Raw genomic sequence first — 17,023 nt, 5'->3', positions numbered from 1 at the left:
GCTCTGCTCGCTGGTGTTTAGTCTAGGAAAAAAAAATAAATAAATCAAGAGCATTTGAATGCTAAGGGCTTCCTAGTCTGCTTTTGAGGTTTGAGACTATATTTAGCTTAAGTAATTGTATACACTTTTATGAATTTCCAAGCTTTCCTAAGACTTCCTTGTCGTGATTGCTGGGTAAGGGTGGGGTAGATATGCAGAGACACTTGAATCCATATCTCAGTCACTTGTAAAGGTTAAAAAAAAAAAAAACAACAAAAAAAGGCCAACTTTAAATGTTTTTTTTTTTTAAGGAGAGAATGCAAATGACCTCATAGTAAGGGCTAATAAACTATTGTCTCCAACAGAGTCAACCTAGTTATACTCTGCAATCTTTCAGTTGCCTAAAAAAGTGTTTAGGTGCATACTGGTTGACACAAGAAAAACAGCACGCTCAATAAGCAAAAAGTTTGGATATTTTATGGAATTATGTTGTCGTTTATTTTCAAAATGTGCTTAAGATACAAATGAACTGTACAAATATTCATGAAAGTCAAATAATATCTAAGACTCAAATAAAATAACCTGCCAAGAAAGGAGTTCATAATTCTGCCCCCTCCCCCCCAATTTTTTCCCTTTCCAAGGCCCTCTGCATTCTCCTCCCCACCTCCGCCACCCACACCTTTTCCGGTCCAAACTTTCACAGAAACCAACTCTGTTCTCGCCCCCACCCCCACCCTCCAACTTTGCCACTTCTCCATCTTGTAAAAAGAAATCGGAATTGACAAGCCAAATTCTTTTATGAAAGAAAGCCAACAGCAGTGATTTATCCAAAACAGTGGCAAGAAAGTGATTATTAGCTAAAAGATATATTTAAGACAACAATTGTTTAAGCCTTTCATTAGTTTACTCTTACAGGGGGGTTGTGCCAAAGCAACTTCATTCAAATTCACACTGTGTGGGCGCTTGGCTTCAAGAGCGTCTGTAAATGCTGTCCAGAGCAGAACTGAACGCTTTTTTTGCAACCCGAGTTCAGAGGACAAGGATCTGATAACTTGTTCACTAAAACATGCATTTGAGTTTAGACAGCTGTGTAAAGTTAAACAATCTATAGCTTACTTGTACACGCGACTGAAAGCATCGATAAACAAAACAAAATAAAATCAACTTTATTAACGCCTGGGACAGACGCAAAGAGGGAAAGACCTTTGCCAGTGCTAGAAAATCCCCCCCACACACACACACACATTTCCCTCTCCCTTCGCGCACTTTTTTCTTTACCCCCAGGTTTCTGAGAAGGGAAAGGACTGACCCGGGTTAAGATTTTAAAGGGAAGATGGGAGAGCGAAGGAGAGAGGTCCAAGGTGGCAAAGTACCAAGGGGAGGGAATGAAAATTAATGCAGAAGGGTGGAACGCAGAGAATTAGGAACAACGCGAAAGTTAGGTTACACACGAAGAGGTGGGAGAGGGTGACCCCCCATCCCCACCCACACAACGATACAAATAAGCTAATATCCTAAAAATAAATACACAGTGCACCAGAGGTACAAGGGCCGTGCTAGAGGAGGCTTTCTGATGGAGGAGATGAGAGATGGTGGTCCTTTCGCTTCAGCCTTACCTCGTTGGACAAAATGCTTCCGTTGGAGATGATGTCGGGCTGCTGGTCGGTGTAACCGGTGACGATGGCCCCGCAGGGGTTGTGCTCAGTGTCCGTACTCCGGGAAGGGCTGCAGGGCTTAAGGAACATCAGATCGGTCTTGGCGGACTCCGGGGTCAGGCAGACCTGGTAGCAGTAATTCTGGTTGTGGTGGTGGGAGCCAAAGCCCCCGGACTCCTCCACGGGCACCTGGGCAGGGTTACTGGGTACGTTGGAGCTCTGCACCAGCATAATGTCCGACTTGCTGAGTTTCTTCTTGCGCGCCCGGGCTTGGCGGCCACAGCAGGTCGAACCTCCACCGCCGCAGCAGCAGCAACAGAGGCAGCAATCGCTGGCCAGACACGTGTAGATGTTGAGCTTCTTCTCTTTTTGGCAGCGGACGGCCAGCACGATCATGGCCAGCAGGAAGATGAAGGACACTGAGCCCAGAGCAATGATAAGGATGAGGGTGAGGTCTAGCGAGGTTTCCCCGCCGCCAGAGCGGCTGGGTCGCTGATGCTCCCCTGACCCTCCTCCTCCGCCCCCGCCCCCGCCCTGGGGCTCCACTGCTCCATCCACCAGCTGAACGACCAGGGTGGCGGTGGAGGACAGGGGCGGCTGCCCATGGTCGCGCACCTCGATCACCAGCTCATAAGGCCGCTGGGGGTCGCGCTTGGCCGGAACTCGGCGCGCTGTGCGGAGCTCCCCGGTGCGCCAGTCCATGCGAAAGAGGTTCATTTCGTTGCCCCGCACGATGCTATAGGTGAGCCGGGCGTTCTCGCCGTCGTCCGCGTCCACCGCGGCCACACGGGTGAGCAAGTAACCCGGCTCTGCCGAGCGGGGCAGCACCTCGCGCGCCGGAGTCCCGTTGCGCCCTGGCAGGGGCGCCACGATGGCAGGGGCGTTGTCGTTTTGATCCACTATGAGGATGTTGACAGTGGCGTTGCCCGCCAGCGCCTGGGGGCTGCCGGCGTCCCGGGCTTCCACCTGAAAGCTGAAGTCCTTAAGCTGCTCGTAGTCGAAGGAGCGCAGGGCGTACAAGTAGCCGTTCTCAGAGTTGATGGACACGTAGGTGAAAACGCTCATACCCTGGATCTGGCACTCGAGGATAGAGTAGGCAAGCTGGGCGTTGGCGCCCTCATCGCGGTCGGTGGCGCTCACCGCGTAGATGTAGGCGCCCGGCACGTTGTTTTCAGTCACATACACGTCGTAGACCGGCTGGCTGAAGCGCGGCGCGTTGTCGTTCACATCTGACACCTGTACCTGGATCGACTTACTGGTGGAGAGCGCCGGCTCGCCCCGGTCCCGGGCCACCACAGTCAGGGTGTAGGAGTCCCCCGCCTCTCGGTCCAGGGGGGCTTCGGTCACGATGGTGTAATAATTCTTAAAGGAAGACTTGAGGCGGAACGGCACGTCGCCCAGCAGCTCGCACTGCACCTGCCCATTCTCCTCCGAGTCGCGATCGGTCACGCTGAACAGGGCCACCACTGTGCCGGGCGCCGCGCCCTCGCTCACCGCCTCCTTCACAGTGCTGAAGCTGATTTCTGGCGCGTTGTCGTTAGCATCCAGCACTCGCACCAGCACCTTGCAGTGCGCAGGCACGGCGTTGGGGCCCAGGTCCTTGGCTTGTACATACACTTGGTACACTGGGCTCTCTTCATAGTCCAGTTCGCCGCTCACCTCCAGCCGGCCAGTGCGCGGTGAGAGTCCGAAGAGCTCCCGTGCCCGGGGCGAAATGTGGCTGCTGAAGGAGTATACGACCTCACCGTTCTGGCCCTCGTCCGGGTCGGTAGCGTTGAGCTGGATTACGAGCGTGCCTGGGGGCGAGTTCTCTGGTAGGGACACAGTGTAGACGGGTTGGTCGAAAGCGGGCACGTTGTCGTTGGAGTCCAGCACTCGGATGGTGAGTAGAGCCGTGCCGGTGCGCTGCTGCTGGGGGGGCAGGCCCGCTCCCCCGCCACCTCCCCCTCCTTCTCCTCCCCCTCCTCCCCCGTCCACCGCGGTCAGCACGTAGCGGTGCACCGCTTGCTGCTCTCGGTCCAGTGGTTTCTCCAGCACCAGCTCGGCAAATCGGTTGCCATCCCCCTGGGTCTGCACGTCCAGGGAGAAGTAGCTGTTGGGGGTGATCTCATAGTCGCGCAAGGAGTTGGTGCCCACGTCTGGGTCGAATGCGCTCTCCAAGGGGAAGCGGGTGCCTGGCGTGGCGCTCTCAGAGATTTCCACGGTCAGGTCCGGCTCCGGGAAAGAGGGGGGGTTGTCATTAATGTCCAGCACCTCGATCTCCACCCGGAACAGCTCCAGGGGGTTCTCCAGGAAGACCTCCAGGTGCAGGACACAGGAGGGGCTCTGTTTGCAGATTTGCTCGCGGTCGATCTTCTCGTTCACGTACAGCACCCCGGTCTCCAGGTTGAGGTCTAAGTAAGGGGTCCTTGAGTTGGGCACCGTTTGGAATCTGCGAGCCGAAAGTTTTGTAATGTCCAAGCCCAGATCTTCAGCGATATTCCCCACGAAAGTGCCATGTTCCTGCTCCTCCTGTACCGTGTAGTGAAGCTGGGAAAAGACTCCTTCCACCATCCAGAGCAAGGCAAAGAATAATAGCACAATCATCTCCAAAAGGAAAGGAAGTAGCTTCCCGCAGCCAGTCAGCCACCCAATCACCTCCCCCACCACCACGAAAAAAAAAAATCTCAAAAAATACAAATAAAAGTACGCTACGTGGGGCGGGGGGCTCCTGTGGCTTTTTGTCTTTAAAATTCTTATTCCTTTTGCTTCATGTTAGAGCTTCCCCCAATGCAGCCTCATTTTTTAATCTTAGCGCAGGAAGGGTGACAGGCGTCCCCTTTCCTCATCTGTAATCTGCCCACTGACCAATTAATAAAATAATGATAATACAATAGTCAGCGTCCTTTATTCCGACAGTCTTGGCGCAACGCGGCGCTGGCAAATCCCAAAGAGGAAATTTCGATATTTCAAGACTGTCCTCGGTTTGTCTTCTTGCTGATGGGAGGAGAATGAGGAGGAGGAAAAGGAGGAGGAGGAGGAGGAAGATGAAGAGGAAGAGGAGAAGGAAGAGGAGATGCTCCTGGCACCGCTAAACATGCCTCTTAACATCAACCGCTGGCAAATGCAAAAGGGCTTAAAAACAGCGAGAGAATTTTGTGCCGGAAAAGCACAGAACGGCTCTGCAGCATAAAACTTTCATTCTCTTCATTTCTCCGGATGGATGTTCTTCTTGACATTTTTTTTCCTCTCTCTATTTGTATTTTTTGTCTTTCACCGTCTTGTCTCCCTCTGTCCTCATCTCCACCGTCAGTTGTCACTCTGTAAGTTTAATGAGCAGTTTCTTTTCTGTTGTTTCCTTCCCAAGCCTCTTTCCCTCTAACCTGTCTTTTTTCCTTCCAGTCTTTCCTTCCTTCTGCTTCAGCCTCTGAGCCTGTGATCTCGGCTGGCAGTTTCTGAGCTCCGAGCGCTCGGCTTCTCTGTTTTTGCGCAGCGCCCTCATTCTGCCAACCAATCACCCAGGAGCACCACCCACCGACCTGCCGCTGATTGGCCAAGCAGGCTGTCAAACAGACACGTCACGAGGCAGCCGGGCGAGGCGGAACAGAACCCTCGCCCGGGTTGCTGGGATGTGTGTGAGTGTGAGAGCGAGAACAGCCCCGCAGGTCCCGAGGCGCTGGCTGGGGACTCTGCCGCGGAAAGTTCCCAGTCCCCAGCCGCAGGTAATGAGCAGGGAATAGAGAGGTTCCCCTGTTTGCATCAGCAAATGCGAAAACATAATAGCAACAGCTGCGGTATCCTCTCCTAGGAGCGGGGTTTCCAGTGATGCTAACATTCTTTTTCCTTTAAGGTATTTTCCCTGCTACGGATCATGGAAATAAAGCACGGAGAAGGGGAAAAAGTTGTACAGGGGCCACTAATTGGCAGACGTTATCTAATTAAAGGACCCGAGCAGAGATCCGTAGGACATGTAAGAAATCTACATAATATGGCATGTGTCACTCTAAACGTGAGGGTCCGGAGGGGCAATGTGGAAAGGAGCGGAGCAGCTGGAGTGGGGGGTGGAAGTGGGTCCTAAAAAGCGGAGGGATTCATGCTAAGCGATGTGGACCGACAGCTTCTGTAGACGTGGAGAAGCGTTAGATCGTCAGATCATCTTCCCTCCCTAAATATTTATCCACAAAATTCTCAGCAAGTAGATTAACTCGCTTGGGGGCCTGGCTTTTAGCTGTGACTGCGCGGATCAATGAGGAGTTTCATTGGAGCTGCTTCCTTGGAGCCCGCCATCCTAGCGGCCGTCTCTCGGGCACTCGGCGCTGAGCACCAGCAGGCGCTGCAAAGCGCCTCTGATATCCCTGCGCCTCGTGCGGCCGAGTGCGTCGCAGCAGTTGGGAGCTCCGGCTATTTTCTGATTTTTTTTTTTTTTTTGACAACTGGAAACCTACACTCCCCACTCCCACCCCCGCATAGTAGACTGGGGCATCGATTTCTGCCCAGCCTGGGGTCAGCCCGCTCGATGAGGATGGCGGGGCGGATGCGAACGCGGGCGGGGTGGTGGTGAGGGGCCGTGCACACGCGGGGCCCGAGTGTGTGCCGCTGCGGTTTCCGTGAACACGTTTGCACATGCACGGTGCTCGCATGCATCCTCCCTGTCCGGGTGCTGAGCTTGGGTAAGCCCCAGCGAGCCTCCCTGAGTTTTGAAGGACGCGCTTGATCGACTGTGAGTGCCCACTCCCGAGGCGCGGGGGCAACGCGGCGCATCCACACATCCAGTTCTTGTGAAGTTACCATACAGCGCGAACTCTTTAATGCCGGAGAGTGATTTGAATGGCAATTCTCCAAAGAAAGATTATTTTTGTATATTAGAAAGATTTCATATATATATAAATTAATGGACTGTTAGCAAGGACTAGGTTGTTTATTCACTGAAGCAGCCCTTGTTCAGTCTCCTCATGCCACAAAATAGAAAGGTCCCTTGCTGCTTTCTGTTAATGAATGTCCCAAGAATATCACCACCACAACCTATTGGAAAAGGAGGGTCGTTTCCCCGATCCCGAGGTACGTTGCCATTCCCTTCTGTAGGAAATGAATGAGGGCGAGTATCCAGGGCATGCTTGTAGACTGAGGCATACCCCTGGGAGTGCCGTGAGTGCGTGTCTGCTGACCTGCACCTCTCCCCGCTCCCGCACTTGGCTCTTTCACGGAGGTAGGTCCTGCCTTTGAGCCTTTAGAAGGAAAGGATACCAACAAAAATGGCTAATCCTTTTCCAGCTGCAGTAAATTGAAGACTGTCCAAAGCCAAGCGAAAACCGCTGCAGTTGAAATGATTTTAGTATCACGTCTGCGGCTGAGAATGGAGCGGCAGTGTATAAAAGGACCTGTGGATCAATGAAAAAGAGTATAGTGTATCTGAATATTAATACGGTGTTGCATATGTACTTCCCACCCCTCCCCCCTTTTTTCTTCAGATCTGCAGAATTGAAACGAAATGTTTTGAGCTCTTCAAGCTGACTCATCAGAATCCTGGAGCCTTTTAAAAATGACGGTAATTTTCTAATGTGTTCATTCGTACGTATGGAAACATTTGTGTGTGTGTGTGTGCGCGCGCGTGTTTGTGTGTGAGAGACATGCGGTTGAATGACAATGCAGATCCAGAAATTGTTTGGGGAAAAGGGTCGCTGTTCCCGAAATGTAGATGAAGTTTGAGCAGACTTGGGGCGTATGTTGAAAGCCAGGGAGCTTCCAGAGGTGGAGATGAGAACGCGGAGAGATGGCCAGATTTGCCTGTAAATAATCACTACATCCACTGTAACACTTGAGCTGCATTTTTTTTTTTTTTTTTTTTGTAGCAGATGTATTTGAATGGGAACTCTCTCTGCAAATGTGTGTCACAGGCGTCTCCTAGCGGCGAAAGCAGCATAGGGCAAGCCAGAGAATTTTCCTTTAGAGCCCTTCTTCAGCAGACCTCGCCTTTTGGGGGCTCTACGAGATTTCTTGGGTCACAAAGGGCTGTGCTGTGTCCGCGCCAGCGACGCCGGGCCCAGGTCCTCTAAGTCTCTTCTCTCCGACTTCTAGTCTCAGCGGCGCCGGCCTGGGACTAGCAGGGTGAGGATGGGGTCTTCTTCCTGGCAGAACAGACCCTAGCCTGGTCCTGCTGGCTAGCTCCAGCCAAGGACAATTGCAAGAGCGTTTTGTTTGGAGCCAAGATCAGATATTGCATTAATAGCCTTCTCTGCCTCCTTACCCTAAAGCCATTAAAACAGCCCCACCCCATCACCCACAACAAAACAGCACTTTAAGTTTGCCTTGTAAAATGCATCTTAAATGTAACAGGTGTACCTTCTCCCTTGCTGTGGCAATCAAGCAGACCCCTGTCCTTGGTTTTTCTTTTTCATTCTCCCTCTTGTACACACCACAATTTAGTAAGGTCATGATTACATATACGACAGGGTCGGTGGTGAGATGGACTAACTCTTTGAAACATGCAATATCATACATGTTGTGTGTTACTTGACCTCCCGTTACTGGAGTGGGAAGGGAGAAGGATATCTAGCATGCATAACCCTTCCTTCTTCACCCTCTCCCTTACACCCCCAGGAGGGCCAACTCTCTGGGCCCAAACAAACTGCACTCTAAGAGGGGATAAAACAATTTTTAATCATTGGTGAGGGTATCAAAATCAATTTTCACAAAAGTCCTGGTTTATACATGAGAGTGGTAATGCATAGTCTTTCATTTCATTGGGCTCTAAGTGCAGCAAAAAGAAGGGCGCTAAGGAACCCACAAGTGTGTTTTACAAACTTTGAAACTAAGTAAAGGAGTTGCTTTCTTCCCTACCTTTTGCCGGAAAGAGCGGGAGGGAAACGTTTGTTAACCAGCATTTGGATAAATGAGTGTTTGCAGTGATTTAACATGACTCGAAAGCAATTTGTTTCTAAATCCTCTTATTATTGCAGCGTGCCCAGAGCTTTGAGAGAAGTTTTTTTTTTTTTTTTTGCAAGAATTGGAAGAAAAAAATTTAATTTATCAATAAGAAGTACTTCAAAAAACACCAGGTTCGACCAGGGTTCAGCTAGATGGTCCCTGGCGCTTGTCATTCCCAGCAAGCACTGCACAGAGAGCAAATGCAAAAGACCCGGAGTGCATTGTATCTTTTATGGGTAACCATGAAATAGGTTTATTTGTGGTAGTGTAACCTAACTTAAGAGGTGGGAGGGCAAAGCTTTAAAACCAATGCCCCAGACACTGTGTTAGTTTTTGTTTATCTGTGCTAAAGAGTGAATGTTGACTAGAATTTCTGGAAAAGATTTATACCATATGCTATTTTAAGTATTTAGGTAACTTTTAGTTACTGCATTCCAATGCTTTGAACCCAACAGAGAACAAACCCATCCTTGTTCTTGGTACTGAGAACACTAGATATTCCATTAAGCAACATTATCTTGAAATTCAAAGTTGAAATATGTTTTTCCATTTTGTTCAACCTAGCTAGTATTGGTATGGGTTCACATTTGAGTTTCTTTTCAGTTATCAAACAGGGCCAGCATTTTGTTAAACTCTAAACAGTGAATTAAAAGCACTGAATGAGCTGAAGCAGCCCTTTAATGCAAAATGACAAGTTGCACTTAAGCAATACATGAACAAGAAAATGATTTATGGATTTTTACAATGGCCTGAGCAAATGAAAGAAGCAACATGAATTATACATCCTAATGCCTACAATATCATACTGTTTCAGTTCAGATACTATACTCTCTTCCTTTCTGTAAGAGAAATTGATCAATAAGAGGTCCAGGAATATTTTTATATTAGGAACTGGTTTTTGATACTGATTCCAAGTATATATATGTGTGTGTATATTTTTTCTGTGTATTGAGGGAGGTGAGTTGATGATGAACATTGAATATACATTCTTGTGAGATCCTTCTCATACTGTGTCTTTTGGTAGCAAATAGCCCCTTGCAAACTTATGTTTGTTTCATACCATCTTTTGTCATGTAAATAAATAGATCCTATTTAGGATGACAATCTTTATTGCCTCATGACCTCTTTTTCTGAAAGTCAAAATGCATTACCTCATCTTAACCTTTCCTTCCCTTGCTTTTGGATATTGAAAAAATCTTATTTCTTCAAAGTGTCTCTCAACCTGTTCATATTTGTTTTAAACTATCTTTTTCAGAATACTGTTTTAATCTTTAGAGTATTAGAGATACACCTAGATTAGTAAATAGGTTAGTATTTTAGTATTTTTGGCCTTAGTAGAACCTGTGGGCTATCTTAAATTACAGAAAATCAGTCAAATAAAATTTTATGTGATGCTAGTATTTGGAGTCTTAAAAATACAAAAATCCAGTTACCTCTGTATTATGCTGAGTGACTAATCCTAGCATTTTTATTTAACCATTTGTGGCTTGTATAAGTAGGTATTTTGGGGAAGGTGTGTAGAATTTTAAGCGGAGTTAGTATCTTTGCTGTGTTGTGTCCTCAACCACAGGAAACTGCTAATCACCCAGAGGCCTCTAGGGTTATATTATTAGGCTTAATCTTAATTATCCAGGTTTATAAAAAAAGAAAAAAAAAGCATTGAATCCCAGTTTCTGCTTTTGACAGCATTAATAACCACTTTTACTGAAAGATTACTGAAATCAATGATGTGATTAGGATTGTAAATAAGAACTACAAACCATCACATTTGAAAAGCCAGCTGCTTTGCTAACAGGAAGATGTGTAGGTTTTACTGATGTGGCCCACAGGCAGAAAATGAAGCTTCAAATATTGAGGTCGATACTGAACAATTTCAAAAATTAATTGAGAGTCCTGATTAAGTTTATGTGAGTAAGAGAGAAGTTGTCTGCAAAGCTTTTTTTTTTCTTCCCCAGTGGTTGTACTTCTTATTTGATAGTGGTACAAAGCCAGCACAGTCTTAGTGTTTGAGAAGTATAAATTGTTTTCTTAAGGGGATACCCCTTACAGAATGAGATTAACCAAATTGTGATTAAAGTTACAAGTCATAGAGCTATATTCGGAGGAGTTTTAAAACATTATTGGAGACAGATACTATGGAAAGAATATCAGACATAGCTTGAGAATTTCATTAGTAATCAGAATTACATTAGAATTATAATAGTAAATGAGAACAAACAGTAAAACAGTTACTTTCATTTAAAAAAAAGTATTTCTCTCAGTTTCATTGCCTGGTTAGTATAAGTAATTGTATAAAAAACTTGATTTCCATGATACCTTATTTAAATGGGCTTAGCAATGCTGTATTCCAAAATGCTTTATTTTATTACAATTTCTTTTAATTTTTTTTTTAGGTCAAAGTGACTAGTGGTTTTTAATCAACTATGTGTGTCAAGAATTCTTACATAAATTATAATAGTTAATCTTCCCCATCTCTATGGGTATTATTATCCCAACATTATAGATAAGGCTACTACTGATGTTCAGAATTTAAGTAACTGATCAGATTAAGACAGAATTCAAATCCAGATCTTTGGCTGCTTATGTCCAGGTTCATTTTATTACACCCATGGGGTTTCTTCAGTCTATCTGAGTTGGGTTTAATTAGGAGTAAAAAAAAAAATGAATCAATTTAGAAACATGGTTCATCCAGATTTTGGACTGAAAGGAATGCTGATTTTTATTGTAGTCAAAACTGACTAGTACACTATTGAGTCATGAAGGAATTCATAAATTTGAGGATTTTCTCTTTTTTTTAGGTATTTATCAGGAAAACAAAGCTTGAATATATTTTCTTACAAGAGAGTGAAATTATAAAGGGTCATTTCTTTCTCATGCAGAAGTGCCTGACTTTAATGAAGGAACATGGAAAGTGGTAAGAGGAACATGTCCAAAAAGGAAAGTACCTCTGCTTCATCCATTCCTAAAAAACACCACATTGATCAGTGGTCTCAGAAGTATTACCTTGTTCTCTTTAGTTTATCGGAGGTTAAAAGCTAAGGAAGAACAAGAAATGTACCCACTTTACACAATGCAAATATTAGTGTTTATTTTGCATACCTTTCTGAACTGGTCTTTAATTTAGAAGGGGAAATGTATTTTGTTAAGTGAATGTCAAGTATCACTTTGAGCTAATTTCTTCTTCAGTGTTGTTTAGAACAAATGGTTTTAATTAGAAAATTTTGCAAATGAAACAAATGTATCTGTGACAGGAGAAAAATGGAAGGAAATGCTTAAAATAATTTTAAATTTGGAAAGAAATAATCAAAGGAGGATAATTGTGGCATCATAGTTATTCACTGTAAGTAAATTTTGTGTTAATATTTTGGTAGTAGGAGCTGACAGAAGAAAAAATATCCAATTTCTTTTAGAGGTTTACTCAGTAATTTAGAGTATATGTAATGTGGGCTCTTTAAGGGTAGGTTATACAGCTTTCTTACTCTTTTCTGAAGGAACCCAACTGTGGCAGGAGATGATATGGTAAATTTAAAAAGAACATAAACTTGAGAATTAAGCCAAATTGGGCTAAAATCCTTGCTTCTCCAAATATTTGAACTTGGCCAAATTAATTTGAAATCCTGTTAAAGTGTGTCAAACATTCTAAACATCTATGAAACTGTGATGACATATTGACCTTGTTGAGTAATTTTGAAGCTTAAACTGAAACGATACATGTAAAATTCTTAGCCTATAGTAGATTCTGAGTAAATGTTAAGTATAAATATAGTAAGGTGTTTTGAATGGGGTAGTCCTTAAATAGATATTTATTGATAATAATTGGCCTTAATTTTCCTGGAGATTTTATTTCCTTCCTCAGATAAAAGCTATTTGCCCAGCAGGTACATAAACAATTTTTAATTGTCCCTATTTTGCAGGAAATTATAATATGACCTTGAAGATTAGATGCAAATAATAAATGAAGAAGATTAAACTGCATTTAGGTAAGCTTTAAAAGCATACAAATCAATTATGAGATTTTTCCATAATCATGTTGTTCATTTTAGCACTTTTATTTGCTTTTTTCCAGATAAATTTCAATTTTCTCTAACTTTAAATTTATATGGTAAAACTGATAGGCAGATAGATTTTAAAAATAATTTTGATAAGAAGATGGCTTTTTCATTTTAAAATACTATTTTCTCATTTCTATATTTGTCAAAATTTTAGGATTAAAGGACTCTTATTTGATAGAGTGATTTACTTTTCTTCCAATTCTTTGATGTAACATCTTAATATCTAATACTCTATTCGTACCGATGAGCACTAAAGTTCTCAAAATTAAAAACAAATTGGTGAAAAAGTCAGGCACCTAAAATAGAATGGATTTGTTAGAATGTCCAATTCTGAGCCTCAAGCCTCAATTGTATTTGACTTTCTCTTCAGCATTCTCCTCCTTGCCATTTTCTGCCTGGTATTGCTGTGATTAGCATTCTCTTTAGCAACTTATTACAACTTGAGAAGCAAAGACTCTCAGAAACTTGCATTGCTGCTGGTATGACAGGAGCCCAGCTGTAAGAATACCCAGAGAGTGGAAAGTAAATGTAAATCATGGGTATAGTTCTCAAGGATTTCATAATTTTATAAAGAACATACATACAAAGGTTTAAATAATTTCATTAACAGTATGAAGAAACATGTAAAAACATATAATGACCATGCATGCTGAATGCATGGGGAATAAAAGGCATAAATAAAATAAATTAAGCAAAGATTTCTAGGGAAGACAGGTTTCGTTATGATGCTAAAGGCAACAGTGACACAGATGGGTAGAGAGAAATATCTGAAGCCGGTTAGAGCGACTCGCACAGTAAAGAAGTGAAGGCAGGGATAGGAGAAAGCTTTTCTATAGAGGTCATAAAAAACAGCAAATGAATCTTTTCAATTATGGGCTGATATCCTGACTTTGAACCTACTTCCTTAAATCTGTAATTCTAGCAGGCTTCAATTTTGTTTCGTTTGATTTATTTCCTCCCTACAATCTCCACTGAAACATGGCCAAATTTAAGGTCAGTGGAGATGGTGAGATCCTTATTCAGCATTCACACCTGAGTAATGCTTTTTGTATGTCTTGGGCTAATAGCCAATGTTCAGTCTTAGAATTATGACAAAACCTAATATTATTGCTTATTCATTAGCATATATATTTGAGAACCTTGGCTGCTGCTGTTAATTTAATGGTAAAGTGCTTATTGCTGATTTTCTCAAAACATTTTTTAACCTTATCTAGTGAGACTATCTAACCAAGTATCTAATTTAATAATAAATAAAGAACATATTTACATTCTGCTGGACAGGAAAAGAGGTAGAAGTATTGTTTAACTCAAGAAACTTAATAAGCATACAGTTGAATGGTCACATTTTTCATGGATTTGTTGGCTGCATGACTAATACTTAATAAAGTTGTGCTGATTAAATAAGAGAATACTTGACTTTTTAACTTTCTACTATTGCTAATCTTAAAAGATATTTCTAAGATATTGTACTAAATTGCATAATCTGTTTTTCTAATAATTTATATTTAGTAAAGTTCTTTTTAAGTTAGTTATTTCAAAGAAACCTTACCTAACATGGAAAATTCACCATGCATAATTAAAAGTGTGTTAAAAAAGCACTTATCTCTCACAACTAATTAAATGCATTTCTCCAAACTACTACTACTAAAAAGTGATGTATCTTCTTATAATTTTTTGTTTCCTAATTTTCTTCTCATTTCATATATACTATGTTGAATGTATAAACATATACACAGAGAGATACAATGGCCAATATTCTGAATTGTTTTATTCCTTTATAAGGTCATGATGACATGCTAAGAAGGAATCCCCTGAGATTAGGATATTAGATGTCGAGAGTAAATATGACTGAGATAGAGGTTTGCTGCCGTAGGTGGAATCAGGAAGTATAATTTTGAAGCATGCTGCAGGGATAAGTTAAAAAGAAAGGTTGACTGACTTGGTGGATTCAAAGCAATATCTTGAATTTCAAGCCGGAGGGGACACTGTCTAGCTTCTAGTTTGTCTGTTTTTCAACCTCCTGAAATGGAGATACTTCAGTTCAAAAACGGGCTGTTGGTCACTATTGTGTATTTTCTTTTTTCTTCTCTTGTGTTGATGGATAACCCCAGCTTCTTTATTCCATAACTGACAAAACCATATTGTTTGTGATTTAGATATTATGGAGTTTGGAAATACTTAACTCTGTAATTCAGCAAGCAATTATTTAATACCTGCAGCATTAAGACTAGTCCTGTGAAGCTTTTCACAGGCTAATAAAGCCTAGGTCAGTTGGCCAGAATGAAGAGGTTTTAAGTGGAAATGTAAAACACATGCACACACACATACACACACATAAAAAAAGGCACTGTAGCTAAAACTATATTTTTGGCATAAGAAAATACATGAACAGTTCTGCAAAGCAGAATAGATCACACATAGTCAGATGATACTATATATGAAGTTTACTTGGTTTATCATGGAGAACTTGCACATTGTTGTGAAAAGGAAGGTTTAGTTTTTTTAATCTTACATTAATACAATATACAAATATTAATTTCAGATGGATTTGAACATTAATTAAAAATATAAAACCCTGTGATAACTAAATCTTTATAGTATTGAATATTTTTTATCACTCCAGATGTGTTTTTTTGAAACAGGGCTTAATGTTGTACCTTTCAGGTCTACTCCTCACTGTGGGAAAAAACCATAACAAAACAAATGTGAAGGACAGCAGAAATGGGAAGCTCTTCCCATGATGAGAGACACCAAATGGAAAGTAACCTTTTCTTGGAAGCTACACCTAAGTTTTCCTTCTCACCTAAAACCACTGATGGTAGCAATGGATGAAGATTCTGGAAGGAGAAACTGAGGTTTGAAAGTTGTGGACATGTCTGTTATCAAAATGTAAGTTCCTTCTGACACTGATGTGGGAAAAAGGAGAATTAAGATTATTAGCCTTTCAATATATTCCTCATTAAAAGGATTTTTAAAAATCCCAATTTTTGTTGTTGAGACCTGAAAAACTTTAGAAAGAAGTTCATTTCAGATGGAGAGATATTAAATAGCATGCTAGTTTTCAGGTTCTAAATAAAGAAGTTTTTTCTGAATTCTGAGATCTGTTCCTTCTGACATGCACAGATAGCTTTGACAAATTGTCTTCTGATTGGAAAACTAAGCTGTGATTTTTTTAATGGTTGTTTATTTCTTACTGAAATTCACATTGGAATTTTTCTAAAGTTTTATTTCTTCATTTGTTTTAGTATTATATTAATGTTCTTTATCTGATTACCTATTTTTTTCTAGAATTAAAATATATAAGATTACGTTTATATCATAAAGGCAAAGAATGAGTAGATATTCAATTCTGAACGTGACTTGTTTATTTTAAAAAATCTATTGATCTTTATTATTATTCTTTTTAATAGAATTCAGAATTAAATTATGTTGAATGGGGATATTCATTTATAATTTTAAAACAAATGCTTTTCTTAAAAAAATGCTAAGGGCATGCTAGGGAGCAAGAGATTTGATTCTTAGGTTGAGGAATGTAACAAGAATGCCTCTATTTATTTCTTCGTTTTTAAATCAGATCTACATATACAAAGAAGAATTTTACATGTAAAAGCAGAAATGTAATAAATCTTAGAGTTTTATTTCAATTTTAATGATTGTGAATAAAATGGACAAAGAAAAAATAAATGCCATGGTATTTAAAGCTATCTATTTAATATGGTGCTGTTGTCTTAAAGTGCTGATGTTCACACTGTGCCTGCAGAATTTTATTGTGTTCAGGAACGTTTGTGAGTTTCTTCCCTTTATCTAAGAAGAATGTGTTATATTTCAGTGAATTATAGGTGGCAGTATACACAGCTAAATTCTTTGTATTACTGCAGGTAGATGGAAGGTTTTGCAGTTGGCTAACAATCATATATTTAAGCTTATTGTGATTCTAGCTCTCTTTCTTAACCACCTCCCCGTTTTTTTATTGTTAATATAAGAACAAAATAACTTTCCTCAGGTAAGAGTGATTTTGAGAGTGATTCTGAGTGATTTTAAATCACAAATTTATTCTGACAGATAGTTAGGAAGCATTTTTTTTAAATTTTACTAAATAAAGACACATTAGAAAGAGTATAATATTCATTGACCAGTTGATTTCATATTAAAATGAGAATTTAAAGCTAAAGGGCCTCAGAGTTACTCATCAAGACAGTGACAGATAATTTTTTATTCTGTCTCTTTCATTTTCTATTTTAAAAGTTACAAGCAAATGTGCTTTGATTGCTAAGTTATAAAATGCAATACTTTTCTGATTTATTATCCTGAAGTACGATATCTAGCTTTGAGAAAGTTAAGTACAAAATTGCTGTTCTTTATGCCTAATATACACCCTGAAAGCATTATATTCATGGAAATCATAAGAAAATTATATATGGTGTAAAGAAAGAG

The 17,023-nt window shown here is 41.7% G+C and overlaps 1 pseudogene across 1 annotated transcript; it reads right to left on the bottom strand.

Moving 5' to 3' along the window:
* Window positions 1-1,495: 1,495 nt before the first annotated feature.
* LOC105818806 lies at window positions 1,496-4,414 on the bottom strand (annotated as a pseudogene). Its single transcript, XR_001137926.1, has one exon. The product of XR_001137926.1 is annotated as a protocadherin-10 pseudogene (transcript).
* Between the last annotated feature and the right edge of the window lie 12,609 nt (window positions 4,415-17,023).

The sequence above is a fragment of the Propithecus coquereli genome, unplaced genomic scaffold, assembly GCF_000956105.1.
Source record: "Propithecus coquereli isolate 6110/MARCELLA unplaced genomic scaffold, Pcoq_1.0 Scaffold450, whole genome shotgun sequence".
NCBI classification, from domain to species: domain Eukaryota; kingdom Metazoa; phylum Chordata; class Mammalia; order Primates; family Indriidae; genus Propithecus; species Propithecus coquereli.
Note: the sequence above shows the minus strand (reverse complement) of the source record. Positions and strands in the feature narration are given on the sequence as shown.